This window comes from Mchenga conophoros, linkage group LG2 (genome assembly GCF_057382185.1).
Source record: "Mchenga conophoros isolate Kocher_MC1m ecotype Shallow Benthic linkage group LG2, M_conophoros_male_GT1.1, whole genome shotgun sequence".
Lineage (NCBI taxonomy): Eukaryota > Metazoa > Chordata > Actinopteri > Cichliformes > Cichlidae > Mchenga > Mchenga conophoros.
In genome coordinates this window covers 11,720,567-11,745,806 of record NC_140527.1, presented here as the reverse complement: position 1 = coordinate 11,745,806, position 25,240 = coordinate 11,720,567, and positions in this window count along the sequence as shown.

The window sequence follows — 25,240 nt, the reverse complement described above, 5'->3', positions numbered from 1 at the left end:
ACCGCCTTATGCGAGCTGCATGAGGCACTCACACAGCACCAGACACAACACCGGGACGCTGCGCTTATTGTGATGGGGGATTTTAATAGCGCCAACCTCAAACGCGCAGCGCCGAACTTTTATCAACACATCACCTGCCCCACCAGAGGTGAAAGGACACTGGACCACTGCTACACTACGGTCAAGGACGGCTACAAGGCACAATCCCGCTCTCCGTTTGGCAAATCTGATCACGCCGCCATCTTCCTCATGCCAAAATACAAACAAAGGTTGAAACAGGAAGTTCCGGTTCGGTGGCCGCGTTACAGGACGCACTCGATGACGCAGACTGGGGCATGTTCAGAAACAGCTCCGATGATGATGTCAACGTGTTTACGGAAGCGGTTGTGGAATTCATCGGGAAACTAGCGGATGATACCGTGGAGACAAAGACTATCACAACGTTTCCCAACCAGAAGCCGTGGGTGGATAAAACCATCCGCGACGCTCTGAGATCCCGCACCGCTGCCTACAACACAGGACTCACGACGGGGGACATGGACCCGTACAAAGACGCGTCACATAACGTGCGGAGGGCGGTGAAAGAGGCGAAGCAGCGCTACGGGAGGAAACTAGAGTCACAACTCCAACAGAGTGACTCTAGGAGCCTGTGGCGGGGACTAAGGACAATAACGGACTATAAAGCACCAACAACCGGTATGACGAACGCGGCCGTGACTCTGGCAGACGAGCTGAACACTTTCTATGCTCGCTTCGAGGCTGCAGCTAAGGACTCCAACAATGCTAGTGCTAGCGGCGCTAACGGCTGCAGACAGGAAGATACTGCCAGCACCGGAAACGTGCTCGTCATCTCCGAGCATGAAGTAAGGAGAGCCTTCAAAAGAGTGAACACCAGGAAAGCAGCAGGACCAGACGGCATCTCAGGTCGTATCCTAAGAGACTGCGCATACCAGCTAGCTCCTGTGTTCACTGAGATATTCAACATCTCTTTATCTCAGTCGGTGATCCCCACTTGCTTCAAAGAGTCCATCATTGTTCCTGTCCCGAAGAAACCCCACCCTGCTTCTCTCAATGACTATCGCCCTGTAGCCCTCACCCCAGTAGTGATGAAGTGCTTTGAACGCCTGGTCAGAGACTTCATCATTTCTTCACTACCAGACACACTGGACCCACTACAGTTTGCTTACCGTCCAAATCGTTCCACAGATGATGCCATCTCTCATCTCCTCCACACATCACTCACTCACTTGGACACTAGAAGGGGGAATTATGTTAAAATGCTCTTCATAGACTACAGCTCTGCATTTAACACCATAATTCCCTCCATACTCACCACCAAGCTGGAGCATCTGGGACTCAGCTCATCTATGTGTAAGTGGATCTCCAACTTCCTAACTGGCAGACCACAGGCAGTAAGGATGGGCGGACATGTCTCAGCCGCCACCACTCTCAGCACTGAAGCCCCCCAGGGGTGTGTTCTGAGCCCCCTGCTGTACTCTTTGTACAGTGGGGCAAAAAAGTATTTAGTCAGCCACCGATTGTGCAAGTTCCCCCACTTAAAATGATGACATAGGTCAGTAATTTGCACCAGAGGTACACTTCAACTGTGAGAGACAGAATGTGAAAAGAAAATCCATGAATCCACATGGTAGGATTTGTAAAGAATTTATTCGTAAATCAGGGTGGAAAATAAGTATTTGGTCAATAACAAAAATACAACTCAATACTTTGTAACATAACCTTTGTTGGCAATAACAGAGGTCAAACGTTTACTATAGGTCTTTACCAGGTTTGCACACACAGTAGCTGGTATTTTGGCCTATTCCTCCATGCAGATCTTCTCGAGAACAGTGATGTTTTGGGGCTGTCGCTGAGCAACACGGACTTTCAACTCCCGCCACAGATTTTCTATGGGGTTGAGGTCTGGAGACTGGCTAGGCCACTCCAGGACTTTCAAATGCTTCTTACGGAGCCACTCCTTTGTTGCCCGGGCGGTGTGTTTTGGATCATTGTCATGTTGGAAGACCCAGCCTCGTTTCATCTTCAAAGTTCTCACTGATGGAAGGAGGTTCTGGCTCAAAATCTCACGATACATGGCCCCATTCATTCTGTCCTTAACACGGATCAGTCGTCCTGTCCCCTTGGCAGAAAAACAGCCCCATAGCATGATGTTTCCACCCCCATGCTTCACAGTAGGTATGGTGTTCTTGGGATGCAACTCAGTATTCTTCTTCCTCCAAACACGACGAGTTGAGTTTATACCAAAAAGTTCTACTTTGGCTTCATCTGACCACATGACATTCTCCCAATCCTCTGCTGTATCATCCATGTGCTCTCTGGCAAACTTCAGACGGGCCTGGACATGCACTGGCTTCAGCAGCGGAACACGTCTGGCACTGCAGGATTTGATTCCCTGCCGTTGTAGTGTGTTACTGATAGTGACCTTTGTTACTTTGGTCCCAGCTCTCTGCAGGTCATTCACCAGGTCCCCCCGTGTGGTTCTGGGATCTTTGCTCACCGTTCTCATGATCATTTTGACCCCACGGGATGAGATCTTGCGTGGAGCCCCAGATCGAGGGAGATTATCAGTGGTCTTGTATGTCTTCCATTTTCTGATGATTGCTCCCACAGTTGATTTTTTCACACCAAGCTGCTTGCCTATTGTAGATTCACTCTTCCCAGTCTGGTGCAGGTCTACAATACTTTTCTTGGTGTCCTTCGAAAGCTCTTTGGTCTTGGCCATGGCTGTTTGGAGTCTGACTGTTTGAGGCTGTGGACAGGTGTCTTTTATACAGATGATGAGTTCAAACAGGTGCCATTCATACAGGTAACGAGTGGGGGACAGAAAAGCTTCTTACAGAAGACGTTACAGGTCTGTGAGAGCCAGAGATTTTCTTTGTTTGAGGTGAGCAAATACTTATTTTCCACCCTGATTTACAAATAAATTCTTTACAAATCCTACCATGTGAATTCATGGATTTTTTTTTCACATTCTGTCTCTCACAGTTGAAGTGTACCTCTGGTGCAAATTACTGACCTCTGTCATCATTTTAAGTGGGGGAACTTGCACAATCGGTGGCTGACTAAATACTTTTTTGCCCCACTGTACACATATGACTGTGTGGCCACTACCAGCTCCACCACCATCATCAAGTTTGCTGACGACACCGTCGTGGTGGGCCTGATCTCTGATGACAACGAGACGGCCTACCTGAAGGAGATTAGGAATCTGGAGAACTGGTGCCAGAGGAACAACCTCCTTCTAAACGTCAGTAAGACAAAGGAGCTGATAGTGGACTTCAGCACTAAGCAGGAGAGGAACTACCAGACCCCTGTCATCAACGAGTGCCCAGTGGAGAGAGTGGACAGCTTCAAATACCTCGGAGTTCACATCACGCAGGACCTGTCATGGTCCTGTCACATCAACACCATGGTGAAAAAGGCCCGTCAGCGTCTCTACCACCTCAGATGCTTGAGAGACTTCCAACTGCCCTCCAAGGTGCTCAGGAACTTTTACTCGTGCACCATAGAGAGCATCCTGACGGGAAACATCTTAACCTGGTTCGGGAACAGCACCATGCAGGACAGACGAGCTCTACAGAGGGTTGTGCGATCAGCTGAGCGCACCATCCGCTCCGAGCTCCCTGACCTGCACTCAATCTATAGCAGGCGGTGCTGGACCAAGGCCAGGAAGATCGTGAAGGACCTCAGCCATCCCAACAACAGACTGTTCTCTCTGTTGAGGTCAGGAAAGCGATTCCGCTCCCTGAAGACCAACACAGAGAGACTGAGGAGGAGCTTCTTCCCACAGGCGATACGGTCTCTCAATCACACCACCACACAATACTGACCCACACATACAGTTCTTACACACACACTGGACATTCTGGACATTGTTTTCACTTCATCACTTAAATCACTTTAAGCATATTTGCACTGCACAAGACATAATGTAGATTGCACAACACTGGACATTATATTCTTCATTTCCAGTTAATACTTGTACAGCTGCTGTTATTGTGTATATATTTATTTATATTTATATTTCTTCATACATTCTTATATAGTTCTATATTGTGTATTTTGTTGTACAGTTATTTTATTTTCAACTTTAATTTATATATTTTATCTTATTCTTTCCCAGTTAAATTTACCCTTCATTCTAATTTGTGTTGTACAGTTATTTCATTTTTAACCTTAATTTATATTTTATTCCTTCCTAGTTAAATTTACCCTTTTTAATTTTTCATATTTATTTCCTATTTTATTCATAGCCTTTTCCTTTTTTGTTTTCTTTAGGTCACGAGCAGTTGTCCAAGCATTTCACTACATATTGTACTGTGTATGACTGTGTACGTGACAAATAAAATTTGAATTTGAATTTGATTTGAATTTGAAATAAAGTGTTGAACCCAGATTTTAGCGGTTCATTGATAAATGTATAACATTAATTGTGGTAGGGAGTGAACCATGGCTATTACACTCGATGCACTCCAGCTGACTTACCTTGGTTTGAATAACGACGTACTCACAGTTTGGCTTGAAAATAGCCAAATCTTGCACCCAGCCATTAGTAAATTGGATGTGCGCCTCCAGCAATTTGTAATTACGAAACTGGTTCACAGTGTAAGCGCTTACTCCACAAAAAAGATATGTAAAGATATCGGGGTAGGACAATGGCGGTAAGTCGTCGGGGTCTTTACTCCACCGCTGTATTTCATATGGGTCTACATTTGCAATCCACTCTATTTTTTTCAAGTACCGCCGCCTCTCCTGTGGACGCAATCGGTCTCTATACCGTACGTTTTCTTTTGAGCTGCTTTTAAGCATGTTTATTGTGGTCGTCGTTCCAACACAGTGTGTTTTTTTTTAATTTGTGGACCCGGAAGATGGCGGCACGCTCCCACAATACACTTGTGACGTCAACTCCAAAGCCCTATATCCACTTAGACACACAGAGGGAGACACAGGGTCAGCTACACAAAGGGAAAATTACTAAACAAGGAACACAAGAAACTAGATCCTATAGAATAACTATAGACTAACACTGAGGACTTAATACATAATTCAAAATGACAAAAACACAGGAAACTCAAAACACTGGGTTGAAAAAAAATCAGGACCCTGACTGATTTCAGGCCAGCTGAATGAGTGCGAGGTGCCGGGAATGTTCTGCTTTTATCCAGTGGATGCTTGCAGCTTGTTCTGAATGATGGTAAACTTTTTTAAATTAATTAAAATGTTCCACTTTGTTTTTCAGTGTTACACAAGTTAGTACAAGCAACATGTACAGTTCGGAGGCGAGACTCAGAGACACAAGTGACACCACCAACTTTAACCTCCTAGGACCTGGCGTCCACATATGTGGACATCACATTTTGGGTTATTTACACCAAAATACTAAATCTTACTCTACCAGTTCCTGATATCCACTTACGAGGATATTAAACTGCAACTGTTCTATCAAAATTTTAAATGAATATCCTCATACGTGGCTCTCATTTTCCTTAGAAACAAAAATTAGTAAAAAAAAAAATCTGGTAATTATTTGTTTTTACATTCATCAGGTGCCAATATGCCCAAATATCAAAGAGAAATTAAAAATGCATGCTGTGGAAGAGTTCGGTCTTAGGAAGATAAAGTCATTATCTCACCCAAGGTTAGCCAAAAAGTCCGAAATTTCAGCCACCTGTGGATGACCAAATAAAGACATTTTAGAGAGATTTACAGAAATCTGGAATGAAGCATGCTCTTATGTCTTCATCTGTAACTGCAGTTACAGATGAAGACATAAGAGCATGCTTATGCTACCTAAGCTAGTTCAAACACTACTCCATGGAGTAGTGTTTGAACTAGCTTAGGTAGCATTTTAGCTTCGTGGTAGCACTTTTACAGAAACTAGAGGATGTTGGGTTTCAAAATAATTCTAAAAATGTTATAAGCATTTGCATTTGGATGGTTAAATAAACATTTGTACTTGTTGCCAGGTTTGTGACATACTTGAGCCTGTAGCTCTAACATGTGCCATGATTTTTTTTTTTTTTTTTTTTTCGCCTGTCCCATTTGGTTCTTTAGCCATCAGAATTGTTGTCTGAAGACCAACAAGGATACCCAATGGATTTACTTTGCCAAATGGATCATCGTGGCATTGCCGTATTGGTCCATTTGGTCGATCTTTGTTTTTATTATTTATTATATTTTATTTTCAGATGTTACAGACGGGACAGACATGAGTGAGGGATAGGAAAGGGAGAAAGAAAGAGGAAAGAAAGGAAAAACAGAAGGGGAGAGGGACAGTGAGAAAGGGGGGGAGAAAAAAAATAAAAATCTCCTGGATCACCTGTTGAGAGAAGAATAGAAAACAAGCAAAAAAAGACAAAAAAAAACAAAGAAACATACTAAACACAACACCATCGCATTAATCTAGCTAAGTGTAAACAGCAGTAAATACTAAATATTCAATGTTGTTGTTTTGCAGCACGCAGGACAGATGTGCTTCGAAGTAGCAGCCAAGAAAGGTGTAATTTGGGTCTCCGACCAGTGAACACCCGTGTGCATACCTGTGTGCATCAGCGCGCTTGTATTCCAAAGGTTTCTCCATGTAACGATCTGCTAGGGAGTGTGGGGGGGCCACAGCCCCGTCCTCCAGGGTGTGAAGCAGGTATGGAGGAGATCAAAACTCCAGACATCCAGAGGCCCCCAGAACACAAGAGACCATGGAAGACCAACAGAGGGGCAGCCGCGCCACTGTTCCAGTAAGAGCTGAGGAGAGTCCCAGATGAGGGTTCACTCAGCAGCCGCGGAGCAGAAGCCAGGGGGAGTTGCAGTGACGCGCCCATGAGCTCCGCCGGCCGCCAGCTGTGCCTGAGTGACCGAGCCCCAGGCCGAGAGGCCGGGGGCACCCCACCCCCGAAGGGGCCCGAGCGAGCCCCAGGCTCCAGGCCCCGATAAGCGGCCGCCAAGGAGTGAGCCGGTGTGTACCTGGACGCCCACCCCCAGACACAAAGAACCACCAACGCACCGACACCTGAGGGAGTCCGCCACCGGCAGGGGAAGTGGTGGTAGGTGGAGATAGGCCTCCAAACCTTGGAGGGCCTGAGGTGTCCCCAGAGAGGTGGCGTCTGATACCCAGCCTGACATATAGACACAGACATACAGGCACACACAGACACAAACATCCATTCCCCCCCTCATGCTCTCATATGCACTCACTCCACACTCAACCAACGTGGAGACAGACATAAAGAGACGCTGTACACACGATCACACTCCCCAAGCGTACTCTACAAACCAGGTCTAGGTACCCTTGCCCCTGGAGGGGGGAACTGCACCCAGACCCATGATTTTATGATTGCTAATACGTAGCCAGTAACTCTATCAGGTCGTTGGGTAAATGATAGAAAGGCATTTTTTCTTAGAAAAGCTTCATGTTTTTGTTCTCACAGTTTCTTGTTTTCTTTACTGGAAAAAACAAACAAAACAGTAATGCAGGTTCACTTAGTTGCAGGATGGTTGCTATGCGTTTCCATGGTTACAAAATATCTCTCTCTCACTCTCTCTCTCTCTCTAAGCTGGCATACGCTAACGATACAGTTGATTTGTCGCCGGTCTCGGCAACCTTGTAAGGTGACGACGAGGCGCGGGCCCCGTGTACGCGGCAGCGGCTGGACTGCTGGTGATAATTAGTCTCTGTAGTGGCGCCGCTCTGACTGGGCGCACATGTTCCAGCTGTCACAGGTGTATTCTGGGAGATGCGGTTTGGTGACAGCCGTGACAGCACCATCTGGACCTGTCCGCATCGCGGGACGCCAAGTCTACAGTGACAAGCTGCAAGCAGCGACGGGAGACTATGAGATGAATGTGCACATGCATATGAGGGACTGTGTGTTTGTGTCTGTCCATTGTGAATGTGTGTGTTCCTCTGTATGAATATTGAGCATGTCAGCGGGAGTGCATGTTGCATGGTGTGTGAGCAAATGCATGTTTTTTTTAACACAAATTCAGGTGTGTGAGAGATTCTGAGTGCATCATGTGGCTTTAACTGATGAATCCATATTGCTTCAGTGCAGGTATAAAGTGAGTGTGTATTTGTCTGTGTGTGTGTGTGTGTGTGTGTGTGTGTGTGTGTGTGTGTGTGTGTGTGTGTGTTTGTGTGTGAGATTTGATTCTACTGTGAAAACCTATTGCTGTGAGTCTGCTATGCAGCCTTTAAATGATAATGTGTCCATTAGCCTTGATATTTAGTGTTGCATATTCTATATCCAACAATCTGGTTACTATGCCCAGGATAGTCATGACCATTTCCCATTAACCAGAGTACAAAAAGTGCACAGCAGCATCTCGATACAGTGGTTACATTGTGTAAAAGTCATTGCACAGTCAAGAACACAATGTGTAAACAAAACAAATCTAGTAGTCATCACAACAACCCCATATCCCCAATATGAAAAAAAAATCTAATCTGTGTAAGTCACTGAATATAAAAGACAAGCACAGCCAGTGTGACAACAAGTTGGAGAATGTCACACTGCCCATCTCATTGCTTGGCTAATGACTTGTGATTGACAACTTCTAAGTGAAGGAGTAAACCCTGGTTTGTCAACCTTTCTGACTGAATATTTTTCTGTTGGTGTTTCATCCCAATGGAGCGCCTAGATCAGGAATAACATTATGACCACCTGCCTAGTATTGTGCTGGTTACCCTGACATGGAGTGCATTAACCTTTTCAGCAGTTTGAGCTACACACACACGAGTTAAACAAAAATCATCCCTCTGTATACAGCAGTTGTTTGAAAGAGGAAATTTTCTTTAGACCAAAACTGTTATATGTATCCAGCTACAAATTTGCTTAATTCAGCTGTAAAGTTGGACATTTTAACATGGGAGGATATGGAGACTGACTCATTGCTGGACCCTCATGTGGGCATTGGAGGAACTGCAATTTTTCATACTTGCCTGCATTTTTCAACTCTGAACCTCTTGGTCATTCTGTGGGATTATTATTGCACCGATTACTATTGCATCTTTGTAAAGCTCTGCTTCTGACCCACAACAGTTCAAAATCAATCAGAGACTCCTCCGACTCTGTTAGCATTCCTACCAACTTCATCTACGCCAAACGATTTCCAATACTCTGAAAAAGCTGCATGTAAACACAGCCATGTGGGCCTGCCTGTGGACTTTGTACACACATGATCACTGTGAAAATCACCAGCTTTAAAGTTAGGCCTGTCCACATGATAGAATCACACCAGTAGTTTTCTGACGCATCTGATTTATTCTACGAGACAGGGTGAAGAGTGGGACTTGTTTCCCTTTAAGTCCTCGAACAAGAAACAGCTGCACCAGCTGTTTGTAAGCTCTGCAACAGGAATGCTTCCTGAGTCAGAATGTAAGTATAGATCTGTGACATGACTCATTATTTTTATGAACCTTTTTAAGGACCACTGTCAGGGAAGAATTTGCAGAAATATGTCTAAACAGTTAACACTATGAAACTACTTTTAATTAGTATCTGAAGCCACTCCTTCAGAGTGCACAAATGTGAGCGAGAGTCAGCTTCAGATGGTTGTCAGTCTGAGCTCAGAGCCTTTGTTCCTGCAAGAACATGATGGACGTGACGCTGCTGCTAGCGCGCGCGTGTGTGTGTGTGTGTGTGAGATGAAACAGCAGAGTAGATGAAACGCTGTCTGTGTGTGCGTGTGTGTGTGTGTGTGTGTGTGTGTGTGCGATGGGGGATGATGTGGTGCAGTGAGGTGTTGCCCGTTACACTGAGCCTCCCCCTGGGCTGGTAGCTCTGGAAGCTCTCTGGAAGCTCACTTCACTCAGATACATGCAGATCAAACGCTGCATTGATCTCTGAGCTTCATAATACACATGCACACACACACACACACAGACACACAGACACGCACTCTGGCTCCAACACTAGTTCTACCAACACCCCCGTCCTTTCCACCAGGAGCTGTGTGAAATATGAAACACATGTTAATTATGATCACGCCAAGTGTCAGTTACCGCTCACTGTTAAACCTTTTTTCCTTCCATTCAGGGAAAGTAAAAAGAGTTCTGTGGCTTTTTTCAAGATCACGTTTGACAGGTATATATTTGTGCCAAGGTTGTTAATTTAGAGTTCCTTGACAAAAGAAGACAGGAAAGCTTCACAGTGTGATTGATACGACCTTACAAAGTCATGGCCAGCTCACAAGATCCTAGCACTTTCCTGTGACTCCCACCCAAGTGTCCTCCTGATAGTCCAGTATTCCCAATTTTTTTAGCACCGGTTTGGTCTCCACCGACTCATACAACAATGAACATAATCCCATCCTTCTGTCTGTGGGATTCAAAGCTACTTCTAGGACTTTAGCATGTTGCCATGTGACTCTTCAAACTTGGTTTGAGTACTAAAATCTAGAGATGGCAGTCTGTAAGTCCCCAAAGTCACAAAGGTGAGGTCCAAATGTGTCTGCTATCGAGGGGAAAGTCAAATGCTCTCTTTTTAAACTGTTACTGATTTAAAAGTCACAGATTTTCATTTCACTTTATTTTGATAATGTACTATTGCGTGTGGTTTTTACTGGGTTATTCATTTAGAATTTTGTCTCCTTGTGAGCATCTAAATCAACACCGAGTCATCTGAATGCCATCAGCAGTGTGTCGGTTTCTGTAGCTTTCACCTGCAGACCAGTAATCGACAGCAGAGATGAGGTGGACAACGAATGGAAAGTGTTTTCTCTCATTTCATTCAAATACTTTGCTTATGCATAACAATGGTGTGAAGAGCCCTCGATTTAATTAACATCCCCCCGGCTGCGGTAAACAGAAGCTTAACACCAGCGACAGACAAACAGCAGGATCAGTGTGATCCACAGCAAACTGACAGAGCTAGCTTCAGTCCAGCGCACACTCTGCTCTGTATTCCTGCTGCACACGTGGACTCACAGCCGCTGTGTTCTGAATTAAGTCGCCTCCAACACTCTGGTCCTCTGCATAAAAGAACCATGAATATTCATGATCCTCAGAGGGTGAATTTAAATAATTTTGGGTGACCCTCTGTGACCTTTCCTTTAGCACCACAACAAGGATTTCATACTCATTTCAGATGAGTACGTGTTCAAAAGTATTTGGACAACAAGGGACATCAAAGTGTTTTTGTGAGCGTTGAGAGCGCTAATGTCACTGATCAGAGGATGAAAAAGAAATGAAAAAGCCACTCATCGAAGGGTTAGCTCTCATATGGTTCATGTAAACAACCAGAAACCAGTAAAGGAAAACAAAATGAACCCAAAACTGCTCCTGCAAAATGGTCCACATCAAACAGAGACTGAAACCCAAATCTTCGTCCTCAAACCTGGAGCATGTTTTAGTCCAGCTGGGAAACTCGAAAGCTAACTTTGTGCATGCCAGGATGGAACTGACATTAAAAAAGAAGTATATTCTTTACACATTTAAGCCACCTGAAAACAGAGCTACATATTCTTCTTACCATGAATTACTTCCTAAAACACCACAAAAAATGGCTGACTGTAAAATGCTGAGTGAATTGTCTTGAGTTTTACATTTATTCACAGTATTCATGCCTCAATAACTTGACTCACTAAGAAATTAGAACAAGGTTGTTTTTTTTATTATATTTATTTATTTACTTTTTTTCTTAGATTAAATAACTTAATGACTCATCAGATTTCCATAAAACTTTCAGGGACAGTCCCCAGATAATGAACTTTGTCGCCTTTGGAAGTCTCACAGTCTCCTCTGATGCCACATTAAGAAATTTCACAGACATTTACTTGATCCACTGTTTTTCACCCTCTTTCTTTCTACTGATCAGTTTTGTTGTACTCCCTCTCTACATTTATAATCCCATCTCGCTATAAATAATAGTCTTGAGCCACACCTCATTTCAAAGGAGTCAGACGTTTTTGCAGTCTTCTTAAAATGGTCGAGCGATATTTCAAGGTTTTCCTTGTAGCTGACTTTTCAGAGGAATTGTTGCCAAGCTACTTAACACTGAAAACTTAGCAAAGAACCCATTTTAAATTGAATCTCTAGGCTCTTTGTTACCAAAACACATAATTTGCTCACATTTCTTTTGTTGAATCTTAAAAATGCCAAAGATAACAGTTTGACAGCTGATTTCCAAAGAGCTATTAGCTTAAAACTTGGTATGTCTTGGTGTGGTGTGCAGTATGTCCTTAAAAACTCTGGACAAAAGTGTCTCAGTGGAAGCATGGCTGTTAATAAGCCATTATTAATGATGGGAAACAGGGAGGAAAGTTTGAGGTATGTCAAATTACACAAGAACTGAACCGATAATGAGTGGCAACAGGTCTGATGGAGTCATTGTGATGGCCAAACCCGTGGCCACACTCTAAAGTCGGTAACTTTTGTATTTTCATTCTTCATTTGAACATAGTAATACATTTTAGTTGCCAATAACTTCATTGATTGGTTTGGATACATTTGTTCTATTTGTAAGCGCGCACATTTAGTTTACTTATGTATTCATACTACTTCATTTCTTTGCTTTCTGACTAACCTTTGTCTTTTTATTTCTTACCTGCCATCATCACTGGGAGTTGCTGGACAAAAGATGGTAGCCAGGGTTTGAAACCATTAAATACAAAGGAAGATAATTCGACCACACCACCACTTCCTGCTGAAGGGGGAATGTGTGTTTTCTTTACTTTAAAAACAAAGTATTTGTATTTAATTAAATATTTGAGTTTAGGGTTTAATGGGGTTTTTGATTTTCTTCTTTAGTGTTTAGTTTATTAACAAACTAGATTGTACTGCATCGTTTGTGGTTTATGATTGTGTTTTGTTTGTTACCCCTCATGTGTCACAATGGTCTGATCAGCCATTATATATACCCTTGTATGTCATTTCATGTTTAGGTCAATTATGTACGTTTGGGCAGTCATTTGGTTTGTTAAGGTTGCAGTCTTTGCCTGAGTTCAGTTTTGTTTCTTTGACCTCTTTTATGAGCTCAACATTTATTAGTCTTGTAAATATAATTTTTGGGGGTTAAATAAATGGAAACTATATTTTTCTAATAATTCCTGGGACTCCTCCTGTTTTTCAACTCAGTCCATCACAGTCATCAATCCAAATTTGAATTTTTTTTTGTTCAAATCGTCATCATTATGTATGCAGCACATCAACAGTGAGAGTCTGCAATCATCTATCAAACACATCGGAGGCTCTGTCATGGTTTCAGCTGCATTTCAGTCAGTGATGTTGGAGATCCTGATAATATTCATGGAATTGTGAACACGGAAAAGCACCATCATCCAAGTCTGATTGTCAGTGCTTTTATTTTTCACCAGCTAACAATCATATGGCGATGCAAATGCAGTAAAAACAAAGGTAGTGATACGAATACTGACCTTTTGCAGGCTCTGTTTTTGCCTTATATTCTGTATTTCTAAGTATTTTTGCTCAAACCAATTCACCTAGTTCCTATTTTCCTGCAAAATCTAAAGAAATAAGGGGTGGCTCAGCACTTTTGGCCAGTACTAATTATCTTTTTTTTTTTTTTTTTTTAATTTTTTTTTTTTTTTTGCTTTACATTTGATGTTTTTCTAACTTGTTTTTGTCTTTGATGTTTTGTAAATATACATTATACATTTTTTTAAATGAATTATAGAAAAAATATATTACCTGCTAAATTACATTAGTATACATAAACCTTTTCCTTTGTAGATTTGATTATTTTATATTTAAATTGTAAAAATAGACAAACCACACAAAGTCCCCCTTGAAAAGTTTTCCTTAACACTCAAACATTCTCCTTCTTACATACTTCATGACAAGAGTCTTCAAACTCAAACTTTATTGATAAATTGGCTGTGAGTTGTAAGCACTACAGCCTGCACTGAGGGATTATCAAAGACAGAGACGGAGACTGTCTGCATCACTGCACAGTAAGATGTATTTTCATTTCAAACTAGATTTCCAATCAGAGCCATCTGCCTGTTGAAGCCTCTTTTCTGTGTACTTGGACTCGTTTTGAAGAGCTCGGCTGCTCTCGTGTGAAACCCCGTGTATGCGAAGGATGACACGCTCGTCTGCTCGACGACACACCTCAAAGATCCTGCACTTCCCCGCAGACCCGACGGGAAGAAGTTGACAAAGGCCAGCAGTCAAGAAAACATTATTTCTTGTGTGGTTGCTGCTGGTTTCTCACCATCGGTTTGTTTTACTCCACCCCCCCCCCGGACACACACACAGTGTCAGCATAGGAAACAACCCTCCCTCCTCCTAATTGCCAGAATGTGACCGTGCCCCCTCTCATATCACTCTGTCAAGTCTCAAACTCCCCCCTGATTTGCCCGCCAGGCTCCCGGCTCTGCTGGTGACATTCCTCCTCCTCTTCTCTTTGATGAAGAGGAACTGGATCAGCAATCAGTGCACCAAACATAGCATGACCCCCCCGAAAGACTACACATGCACACGCACAACAAACACACAGCCTGCAGTGACTCCCAGGCCTCCCTAATCCTCTGATTCGTTCCATTTTTCCAAGCGGGCAGTGAAGTAGTCGCACTCAGACACATCAAAGACACACTGCAGCACTTCCTGTGTGTGCGCGTGATGCTGAGAGAGCTGATAAGGTGCCTGTTGCATGTTTTGTGTTTGTGTCTGTTTGTCGTGTGGGTTATGTTTACAGACACAAGATGAGTTTCAGCTTCGACACGCATGAGCAACACTGTGGACTCGACACACAAACGGACACAAACGCAGAGCATGGAACCACTCTGTTGAGACAAAACCCCAAAAATATTATTTAAATTTTGATTTAATTTCAATAACCGGCAAATCAGTTTGTTTGGGAAGGATTTAAACTTTCCAGGTGAGTGAAGTGTTGAGCTGATTTGTAGCAGTCTCTTAATTCACCTCAAAATCCATCAAAGCTTGTTTTTTCTTTAAATATTGTGCAGACAGGTCCAAAAGTATTTGGACAGTGACATGCTCTGTATTTGTGCATCTGGACACGATGACACTGGATTTTAACTAATCAGGATGTGACTGAAGTTCAAACTATCAGCTTAACAAAACAGTTCATGCAATATCTTAACAAAAGTGCATACAAAGGACATTGCAACTGTCAGCTCAATCCAGAGCACCAACATCACTGGCATCTCAGACTCATCCAACCAGAGCTCTGAATAAATATCGACCATTATGAATAAAGTAAATCAGGTAAAATAATCAGCAGTCTCACTTTCAGCTTTATTGTGACAATGAGTAGACATGTCTGCCACCACATGGCAGAAACTGCCGCGAAACTGTGCTCTAAGCAACAATATGATTCACTCGTGTGTGTCAGGGCATGCAACGCTGAGAGGAGAGCGGACTCTGAAGAGCGATAGTTAGTTTAACACGTTACTTCCACAGTCCTGGAAAGAGACAGAGGAGAATGTTATTAGTTCAAGTGAAATGATGTTCAAATGTTCAAGTCTGGATCTGGGTCAGGGGGGCACTGGTTTGCTCAGACAGATAGCTGGTTCTGAAATACTGGTGGGGTGATGAAGCAAATGGCATGGACACTGAAGTCTAGGCTGGGTTCGGTAGAGCCCAGTTTTGGGTGGAACCGCTACCTTTCGCTCCTCAATGAGAGAGCAAAACATACAAAACACAAGAGCAAAGCAGTGCAAACCAGGAGAAAATGTGTCTTACATTTCTCTCATCTGATTAGCTTTAGCTGGAATTATAACACTGAAGAAAAATGTGGTAAAAAATCATCTGAGGTATAAAATGAAAAGGAGAAGTTGTTTTTTGGTGTCTTCACTTTTAGCATTTGATTGATTTAGTAATCTAACACATTTAACACAGAATTTTCATGTCTGCTCTCCACCTAAGATGACATTGACATTTTCCCCTGCTTTTTAAAATAACTTGAATTTGTTGCTGGATTTGTGTTTAATAGTGTGGGTAGTTCATGTCATGCAGCAGGATGCAGTTACTTTGAGTCCATCCACTGAATATGGTGATGCGCACACAATAAAAAGCCCAAATGTTCTCTAAGTGCCAGTTAAGACAGATAATAACAGAGGTAAAGACAAAACACGGAGGTCTGCCCGGTGCTCCTGCAGCCCTCGGGTCGGCTGAAAACAGCTTATCAGGGATGAAGCATTATATCCCCCCGCGTGCCTCTGACCTGAAGGACGTGCATGCTGGCACTCATTCATCAGTAATTGCCTGCCCAGTGTAGTGCTGACCTTTCACCTGCTGGCATTCAGACATAACACACTTTCACTTGATGTTTTAGAGTGCTGCTCCTTCAGGCTGTCGTTATGGAGGATGTACTGTGTGGCTGAAATGATGTTTTCACAGTGATGCATTAGGGAGACAAATAACGTCCAATTTTACTGCAAACCAACTACTTTTATTTAACAAACTTCACGCATTTGCCTTTACTCGGGCTTTATTCTAAATCTAAAATTTTGTAATTGAAGCGTGGAAGTAATGGCGGTAAGTTATTTTTTCCTTCACTGTTTATAAGATTTGTGTGGCTGAAAAGAATCCAATAAAGACGTCTCCAATTCAAAGCATCTGCTCGCTACAAGTGTTCGTCTTTATTGCAGCACACAAAAGAACGTATACTCGGTATATGCATGACAATAGTCTTCAGTTTACTGATGAGACAGTGAGAAAATGAAGATGGCTGGATGTGCAGAGCTGAACATATCACAAAGCAAATGACAATGTAAACATAGTTATTGTTGGCAATATAATTAAAGTTTGAAATTATAGTGTAATGCATCCTTTCAGTGCTGTGCTGGTGATATTAGAGCGACATATTCAACAAGAGAATGGCCTCATCCACAATTGCATTGCTCTTATTTTGGAAGTTCAGCCCCTTACCCTTCGCACCTTGTGTTTCCTGACTCAGGGTATAATTCAACCTCATCGCCAGTCTCTCATCCTGTTGTTGGTCATACGTTGGCTCCACCATGTCCGACTGCAGCTGAAGATGATTATAGCCAATCTCCTGCTTTGGAGATTCACTGTGAGTGGAGAACTGGTTCATGTGCCACTGAGTTTCAGATGCAGCTGATTATATTGCTCAATTATTTTATAAAATGTATTGTGTAGCGTGCGCCCTCTTTGAAGCACACATGTGCATGGCCATGGATTAATTTTTAGAAAATACAACATTTCCTTTCACTGTTATGCTGATGATATCCAGATTTATTCACCTTTGAAATCCGATGTTTCTGCTTCTTTGCAACCTCTGTTCAACTGTTTGCATGAAGTTAAAATTTGGTTATCACATAATTTTCTTACATTGAACGAGAATAAGACCGAAATCATAGTCTTTGGTAGTCACACTCCGCTAGACCAGTTAGCTGATGCCCTAGGCCCTCTCGCTAGCCATCTCTCGCTCACTGTAAGGAACCTTGGAGTGTTCCTGGATGGCTCTTTTGTCAGGTTTTAGTTAATGGACTCAGGCGCAGACCGGGACTCTTTACAGGGTTTACAAATTTATTTACACAACGACACCAGGTGATGCTATTTACAACGTGCTGGAGGGAGGGGAGGGGGGTCCAGGGTTCCGGAGTGTGTGAGGAGAAAGATGGGAATCTGACGCCCTCCAAAGGCTCTCTCTCTTCACTCCCCACACTGGGGAAACACAATCCACTCACTCGTCCACGGGATGACAGGCAGGCAGGGAAAGGTCCGGGAAAGATCTGTACACAGAAACTTTAGTTAGAGGCGAACAGACGGAACGAACTCACAGATTCTGATTCACAAACTACTGAGCGACTGACGCTGATAGCTCAACGATCCAGCGACGAGTGACACAGTGCTGCTGTCTTAAATCGGCTTTGTGATCATCCCGATAGGGAGCAGGTGCGTGGGCCAGGGGCGGGAGCCCAAAATGAGCACCGCCCTGGCAGGTGTGTGTGTGTGTGTGTGTGTGTGTGTGTGTGTGTGTGTGTGAGTGAGTGAGTGAGAGAGAGAGAGAGAGAGAGAGAGAGAGAGAGAGAGAGAGAGAGAGAGAGCGCATGTTGCCTAATACAGGATCAGCTGGTGAGGCACAGGGACCATGACATCTTTTAAACTTGAGAAACAGGTCTCCACTGTGGTAAAAAAAAAAAAACAGCTTTTGCCAGTTGCGTCAGATATCTAAAGCAAAGCCATTCCTTCCTTTAAAGGACCTTGAAAAGCTTATGCATGCATTTATCACATCCAGATTGGACTACTGTAACTCCCTCTACTACAACACTCTTCTCTTTACCGGCTTCAGTTAATTCAAAATGCAGGTACAGTACGAGAATCTATGAACGCATAACTCCAATAAATATCGCATAGATTTTAAAATTCTTTTGTTCACTTTTAAAATTCTGAATAATTTAGCGCCCACCTATCTCTCTGAACTACTCCACTTATACAATCCCAACAGAGCACTTAGATCATCCAATCACAGGCTCCTAGCACAACCTAGGTCTCAAATGAAGTCGAGAGGTGACCGGGCCTTTGCAACCGTGGCACCTAGACTCTGGAATGACCTCCCTGTTTATATTCGTACTGCCGAGTCTATCCAGTCTTTTAAATCACGTCTTAAAACTTATCTTTTTACTTTGGCTTTAGATTCTAACTAGTTGGCTGTTCTAGCTTGTTGTGTTGTTACCTATTGTTTGTTGTCCTGTTTTATTGTTTTTTTTAATTGTCTCATGCTTTTACTGACTGTGAAGCACTATGGTCAACACTGTTGTTTTAATATGTGCTATATAAATAAATTTTGATTTGATTTGATTGGATGTCCCGCTGAATCCTTGGGAATCAGTGTTGGACCATAAATATCTTCCCAGGCACTGTGTCAAATATGAACCCAGCTTACTGCACGCTGGTATTTAACCTCAGCAGCTGTGCGTATGCACCCACTGGCCCCGCAACTATAGTTGACATATCACCAAACTTCTAGCACCAAATGAGCTTCACTGCCGTGTGATCTAACCTGGCACTGGGACAAAAAGCAAAGCGTATTTCCCAGAGTCCCGTACTGTTTCTCTAACTCTCAGATGTTCAGTAGGAGCAGCCAAGCAGAGGTCTACATAGAACACAAGGGAGCTTCTTCAGCTGCTAGGTTAGGGTTGGGAGCAGCATCGGTGATCCCAGTCAACCACATCAAACGGCTGAAGAACGCCCACTGGTGTTCTGCAGTCTTCTCACTCCGGGCAGATATAACTCTGTTCATTTCAAGGCTATTTTTAATGTGCTTGTGAATTGTCTCTGTTGACATGAGAAGGGAGCTTGATGGGCTTCGATACAGAGGTGATAAATTCTCATTTTCTAATAGCTTTATTCAGTAAAACCTGGTTTAGTAAGAAAAATCCTTTTAGAAAGCAGCAAAGGTGATCTGAGCGTGTGGGTGCCCTGCCAGAAACACACCGACATGAAGTATTGCCTTGATTAAAGCAAAAGTTCTTTATTTGCTAAAAGGAAATGGACGTTGGATGTAAAGTAAAGGACATTCAATTAAAAAGGGCTACCTCGCTAAACCCTTAATCTAAGTGGAAGGTCAGAGGTTGTTTCACGCTGGGCTCTTTCCTTGATTTCTTTTTTCCTTTCAGCTTTCTTGAGAAGAGAGAAAATGTTCGTTACCTGACCTGAATGAGGTCACAAATGAGCCCCATTAAACCTTTCATGGCGCTTTGAAGCATCTATTCAGTCAAATATTTCAGCTGAATCCAGACATGTTTTAGTGGAGTGATGGAGACAGGTCGCACCGAGGGATTGGCTTTGCTTTTCAAAGGTTGTTCAAAGAGTTTGAGAAAAGAAAAAAGGAAGTGAACCTCCACAAATATAAACTGCCGACTAAAAGCAGAGAAGCTTGGAGTCACTTGGGGATAAGAAGAACATTTGTTAGCATCAACACATTAATATACTGGGGTTGTCCTCATTAAAACTGTGTTTGTATATCTCTGTGTCTTTGTGATGCATGTGTGGAAATTTGAAGTTGTGGTAGAAATTTCAGGCCTTTAAAAGTTCCACATACCAAAACCTGACTGCGATAAAGATTTTAAACCATGATCATGAAAACTCAGAATGGATCCTGCTTTCATTTAACAGAAGTCTGTGATGTAGAGCCCTCTACAAAAACTCGTCTTACTGTTAGCAGGGTTCTGGCTTCACTCATGCTGCATTACGTGTTTCTCTATCATGCTGCCTTATATACTAGAAACTAAAAGGAAATTAAGAATTTTCTGCATTTAGCTGAAGTAGTGGACAAATAGGGCAATTAAAATATAAAGAGAAATTCCACAAAAACAGGTATAATGAATCCCATCGCACAGCCTGTCATTAGGCATACTCATCTGCTCTTAAAGGGGCATTCATACATACACATTTTCAGGCTCAGTGCTCTCACCTGTGATTTGCTTTGAATGGGGTGAAAAGGTTTAAAATGTGCCGCTGAACTGAATTGTGGCTCTGATGTTTCTATGTAAAGTTAAATCTTTTTGAAGTGCAGCTGTTAGGAGGTCAAATTATGTTATTAAAACATGCAGGAGCACAGGGTGGGAGGCGGCGTATATGGAGAGGTCGTCAGTCTGTCACAGGGCTAACACATACAGGCAGACAGCCATTCACGCTCACTCACACCCCACTAATGGACGTCTTTGGACTGTGGGAGGAAGATATCACAGTCTCTGAAGAGAACCCACGTTCTTGCTATGAAGCAGCAGCATTGACCGCTGCACCCCCGTGCCGCCCAGTCTTGTAAATGTTAGATGTTAGGTCTTTTAAGAAAACCACATCATTAACTATAAAGTTGGATTTCACACTCACTTTTGCTCTTTTACTTTTAGTTTTGCACCGAGACATGGATTGCATGGTTGAGTGCTTCATATTGTCACCGATTTACCCACATAATGCATTAGGCACCCGTCACAGTTAGAAACTAGTTCCACTTCAGTCAGCAGCTAAAAAGCTCATTTTTTTTCCTCAGGAGTTGTTTAGGGGTAAATAAAATCTTAAAGAAGCATGAATATTGGACTTGCATTCATCAGCATAGACATAAACAGGATGTCAGTGCAATGCTCTGTGTCTGGTGCCTGCTAATGCATTCTGGGAATCCCATCAGCGTGTTAATAGGTGCTTTCAGATAAACCAGTTCTCAGGACTCACTGAGGGTAATTGACAAGTGGGCAGCTCCTCTGAGAACTACATCCCTCCAGGAGTTCTCCCCCATGTTAACCACCAGCTGTGACCACAAATAGATGGAGGGTGTCGTGACTGGAGCTCTGCATTCGTTGGACAGGGTTCATTTTGACAGCAAATTTAGTTTTACTTTTTGTTTTGTCTTTAGACTAAAATGTTATTTAGTTTTTGTCACATTTAAGGCGTCCAAAGCCTTTTAGTTTAAATATCATAAGATTGTGGCAGAGTATATCTAAAGTAGATTCAGTTGACTGAAATATAAAGTGTACAGGTTTGTTGTGTTTTTAGTGCTGAGAGTTGCTCCACATGGTTTATTTTCCTTGACAAATGTGAACCGTGTCCATGTGTTTCTTCTCCTCCTCCCGTTATGTTACATTTTCATGGGATAGAGGGAGCATGGGAGCACGATGCACTGCTGTTTCCCAGGGACAGATCAAATGTGTCCATCTAACAAGATGATCCGATTCAATCACTTCCAAATTTGCCCTGATTTCATATCTCAAGTATCAATACATTCATCATAGTTTTTGTCTTTGTGCTTTAGTTTTTATTTAGTTATCGTCTTGTGTTCATCAGAAAGAAAAGGTCATTAACAAAAATGATTGGTCAACAAAATGATAACTGGTCAATGGAAAGGAACGGTCCCCGATAGAAAAGTTGCAACTGAAGACGAAGGCGAGGGGCGGCAGCAAATCCACTGTAGCACTTTACATTGAGCACCAGGAAAAACGAGATACTTGTGTCCGTGCAGGTCCGTGCGGTTTATCTGTTCCTGTAATCCTGTATCAATTTCCTAATTTTCCCTCCAACACGATTTGTTGTGTTGATGCAGCATTGACAATAATTACAAGAAGAAAGATGAAGTTTTTTTTGTAGATCTTTGGTCAAAATAGTTTCAAGTCCAGGCTCTCAAGGTGGGCTAGAAAAATATTAAAACGTCCTTATTTTACAGTCACAAAGCCAATACACACTGTTGTATTTTAAATGTCTAAAGCCCAGTAAAATGAAGGAAGTTTATTATTTTTTCCCAGACCTAACTTGAGTACCTAGACCTGGAAGTTTTATGACATTTTTTGATCATAATCACTTTTTGAGCACCAGCAGTTTGAGGGATACCAGCAGCATTCTTCTTATTTCTTTAACCAGCAACACTGATTGTTAGTGTGACTGTAAATGTGAACCTTTGTTTTAAGAATTACTCTCATTATCCTACATTTAGCAGCGGCACCACTCTAATTGTGTGTATAGCTGTACATCAGCAAATACTCCATATTAATTAGAGAAACAAAGGTTTTTAAGTTTTAATAGATGCTCTGCCATTTTGGGTTGAATGTGATGTGCAGGAAAAGTTAAAAACACAAGTTTCAAAATAAACTAAACACAAAAAAATGTTTTAATAGCCAAAGTTTGCAGACAGCGGTCACTACAGAATATTCCTTTTCTCAGGTACATTATGTCACATTTTCTGTCATCTGCACCTTGTGCATCCTCCCAAAATACACAACCCCACCCAGCTAGCAAATAGGGTCCGGGAGTCCCTGATGATGATGGAGCCATCCATTATTTACCCAGCAGTCCAGCAGACAAAAAGTAAAAGAAAATCAATTATTTAAACGGGAATTATTCTAGTGCTGCTTTGAATGTTAAAGAGGAGGAGCGTGGTGGGATACCTACAAAGACTGCAAGAGAAGACAGAAAATGTGATGGAAAGAAAAGGACAAAGAAATGTATAAATATGAGAGAATCAGAAGCTCAGACATGGATAAAGTTGGAGAAGAAATGTTGATGATAGAAACTGATCCAGAATTTATCCTTTTTATCTGGAAAAAAAAAATGTAAGATTGTCTGATTTCCTATAATTCATTCAAAATCAAAAATGGTGACAAGACACTGGAAACAGGCAAAGCTGCATCTGTAAAAAACACAAGACTTCTGGATGAGACCAAAGTGGAGATGTTTGTCCATAAAGTAGAGTACTATGTTTGTAAAAAGGTGAACACAGCGTTTCAGCAGAAACATCTCACATCAACTATCAATACAGTGGTGGAGGTGTGATGATTTTGGAACCTTCCAGTCAACTAAAGTACTCTGGAGTTAGAAGGGATCCATCTGTCCCACGGCTAAAGCTTGGCTGAAACTGTGTCATCAGCAGGACGACGATCCAAGTAGCCGGACCTTAAGAGAGTGTCACGGAGGAGCAGGGAGGACTCGGCGCAGACTGAAATCTCAGAAAAACAGGTTTATTTACACACTCCAGGTGCACTATATACAGGTGAAGGAGAAGGGGGCCAGGGTTCCCAGGGGTGCAGAGCGGGGTCGGGAAAAGCGTCCAGAGTCTCCAAACCAAACACGAGAAATCTGCATACAGAGAACAAGGGTTAGCACGGAACTTTCACGGACAGAGCTCAAAACTGGCTGAGGCTAAAGTAGCACTGACGAGCGTTATTCAATAGTCCAGCGGCGAGGTGCTCTCAGTCACTGCCTTAAGTAGCGGGAGCAAACAAGGTGAGGAGCCACAGGTGATTGCCTACAGGTGGTGGAGGCCGGGAGCTCACAATGAGCTCCGCCCAGGCAGCGAGCAGAGAGAGAGGAGAGAGAGAAAAGACAAAACATAACATGTAGCCACACAGGGCCAGCCGAGCAGGCACGGGGACCATGACAGAGAGCTTAATGAACTGCACCCATATTATAAAGAAGAATGGGCCAAAATGCATGCAAATGACATCACGGGACTTTCGGCTGCGTTGCTATAACAACCCACGCACATTAGGTGATGCTCAACGGTAATGAAAAATGACTGAAACCGAGCCAACTAGAGCCAAGTAGGTACTAATATAAAAGAAACTAAAACTACTGATAGAGTCAGTTATTTCAAGTTATTGCTGCACTTAGATGCACTTAATTTTTCACATGACCGTATTTCACCAGCTGGGTCCACATCGTCCTTTTAGGTTTGACAGCAGTTTTAGTAGATGAAGTTGAATTGCTTAAACATGAATTGTGCTGCGGTTTGCGGAAGGCCTCGGAGGGGGCTGGCAGTGGCACCTGGGCCTAGCAGATACAGTTGGCAGGTGACTTATTTGTTTGTCAAATGCAAACAGCGACCTCCATGAAAAAGTGCAGTTCCTTTAATGGACACTTGAGGCTGGCTCCAGAAGTCAGTCAGTCGCACAGACTCACACGTTCAAGCATCAAATTAAACATTATTAAAAATCATGTTTACAGGAAAGGGTGGTTGCTTTGTTGTATACTGAGGGTGCTTTTTTAAAGCATTTTTCACTCTGACAGACAGTTTGGCTTCCTGTGAGGTGCAGGTCATTCAAGACGTCTGTGCTGCAGTTTTGATAAGTAAAATGTTAGTATGGTATCTGTCTGTAAGTCAGCAGATGGGTGTCTGCAGGTTGCTAAATAAACCTGCTAGTGTTAGTTGATAACGTCAAGCACTGTAAAAGATTAAAGAATGCTTTATTCATAATCATTGTACAATGTATATAATTAGAGCAAAAATAACCCAAACTGTGAACAACAGAAGCAGCATATCCGTGTCATTCTCCCATCGCTCTGTCCATGTATCTGTTTGTCCATCTGTCCTCTCCTGTCAGCAAACTCAGCTAGAGAGAAAATATGGAAATGGCCGCCGCTCTGCTCCTTCATTATTCATATTTCAGTAGCCGGCGAATAATCAGATTATGGCTGATGAACATGCTGAATTATTCAGGAAGCCGTGATTGGGCCAGGGAGGCGACCTGGGGGCACTGAGGGGAAGAAGACTGGAAACAGGATCCGTTGGGTGCTGAAGGTCCCCCGCTCCTTGCCTCTCTGCTGGGGGTCCTTCCACTCTCTTGCCACTTGCCGGCCACTTTCCAGCTCAGCTGCTGGGTTAATGACCACGCGGCAGAGAGAAAGGGAGGGGGCAGCGCGGGGGACCTGATGATGCGCTCTCACTCAGACTTCCTGTGAGGAGCGCAGGTTGAATAATTGAGAGGTGTTGAATTGATCTGTGCGCTGCATGGTGCAGTGATTGACAACAGTGAGTTACACAACAACCCCTTACCATCACACACACAT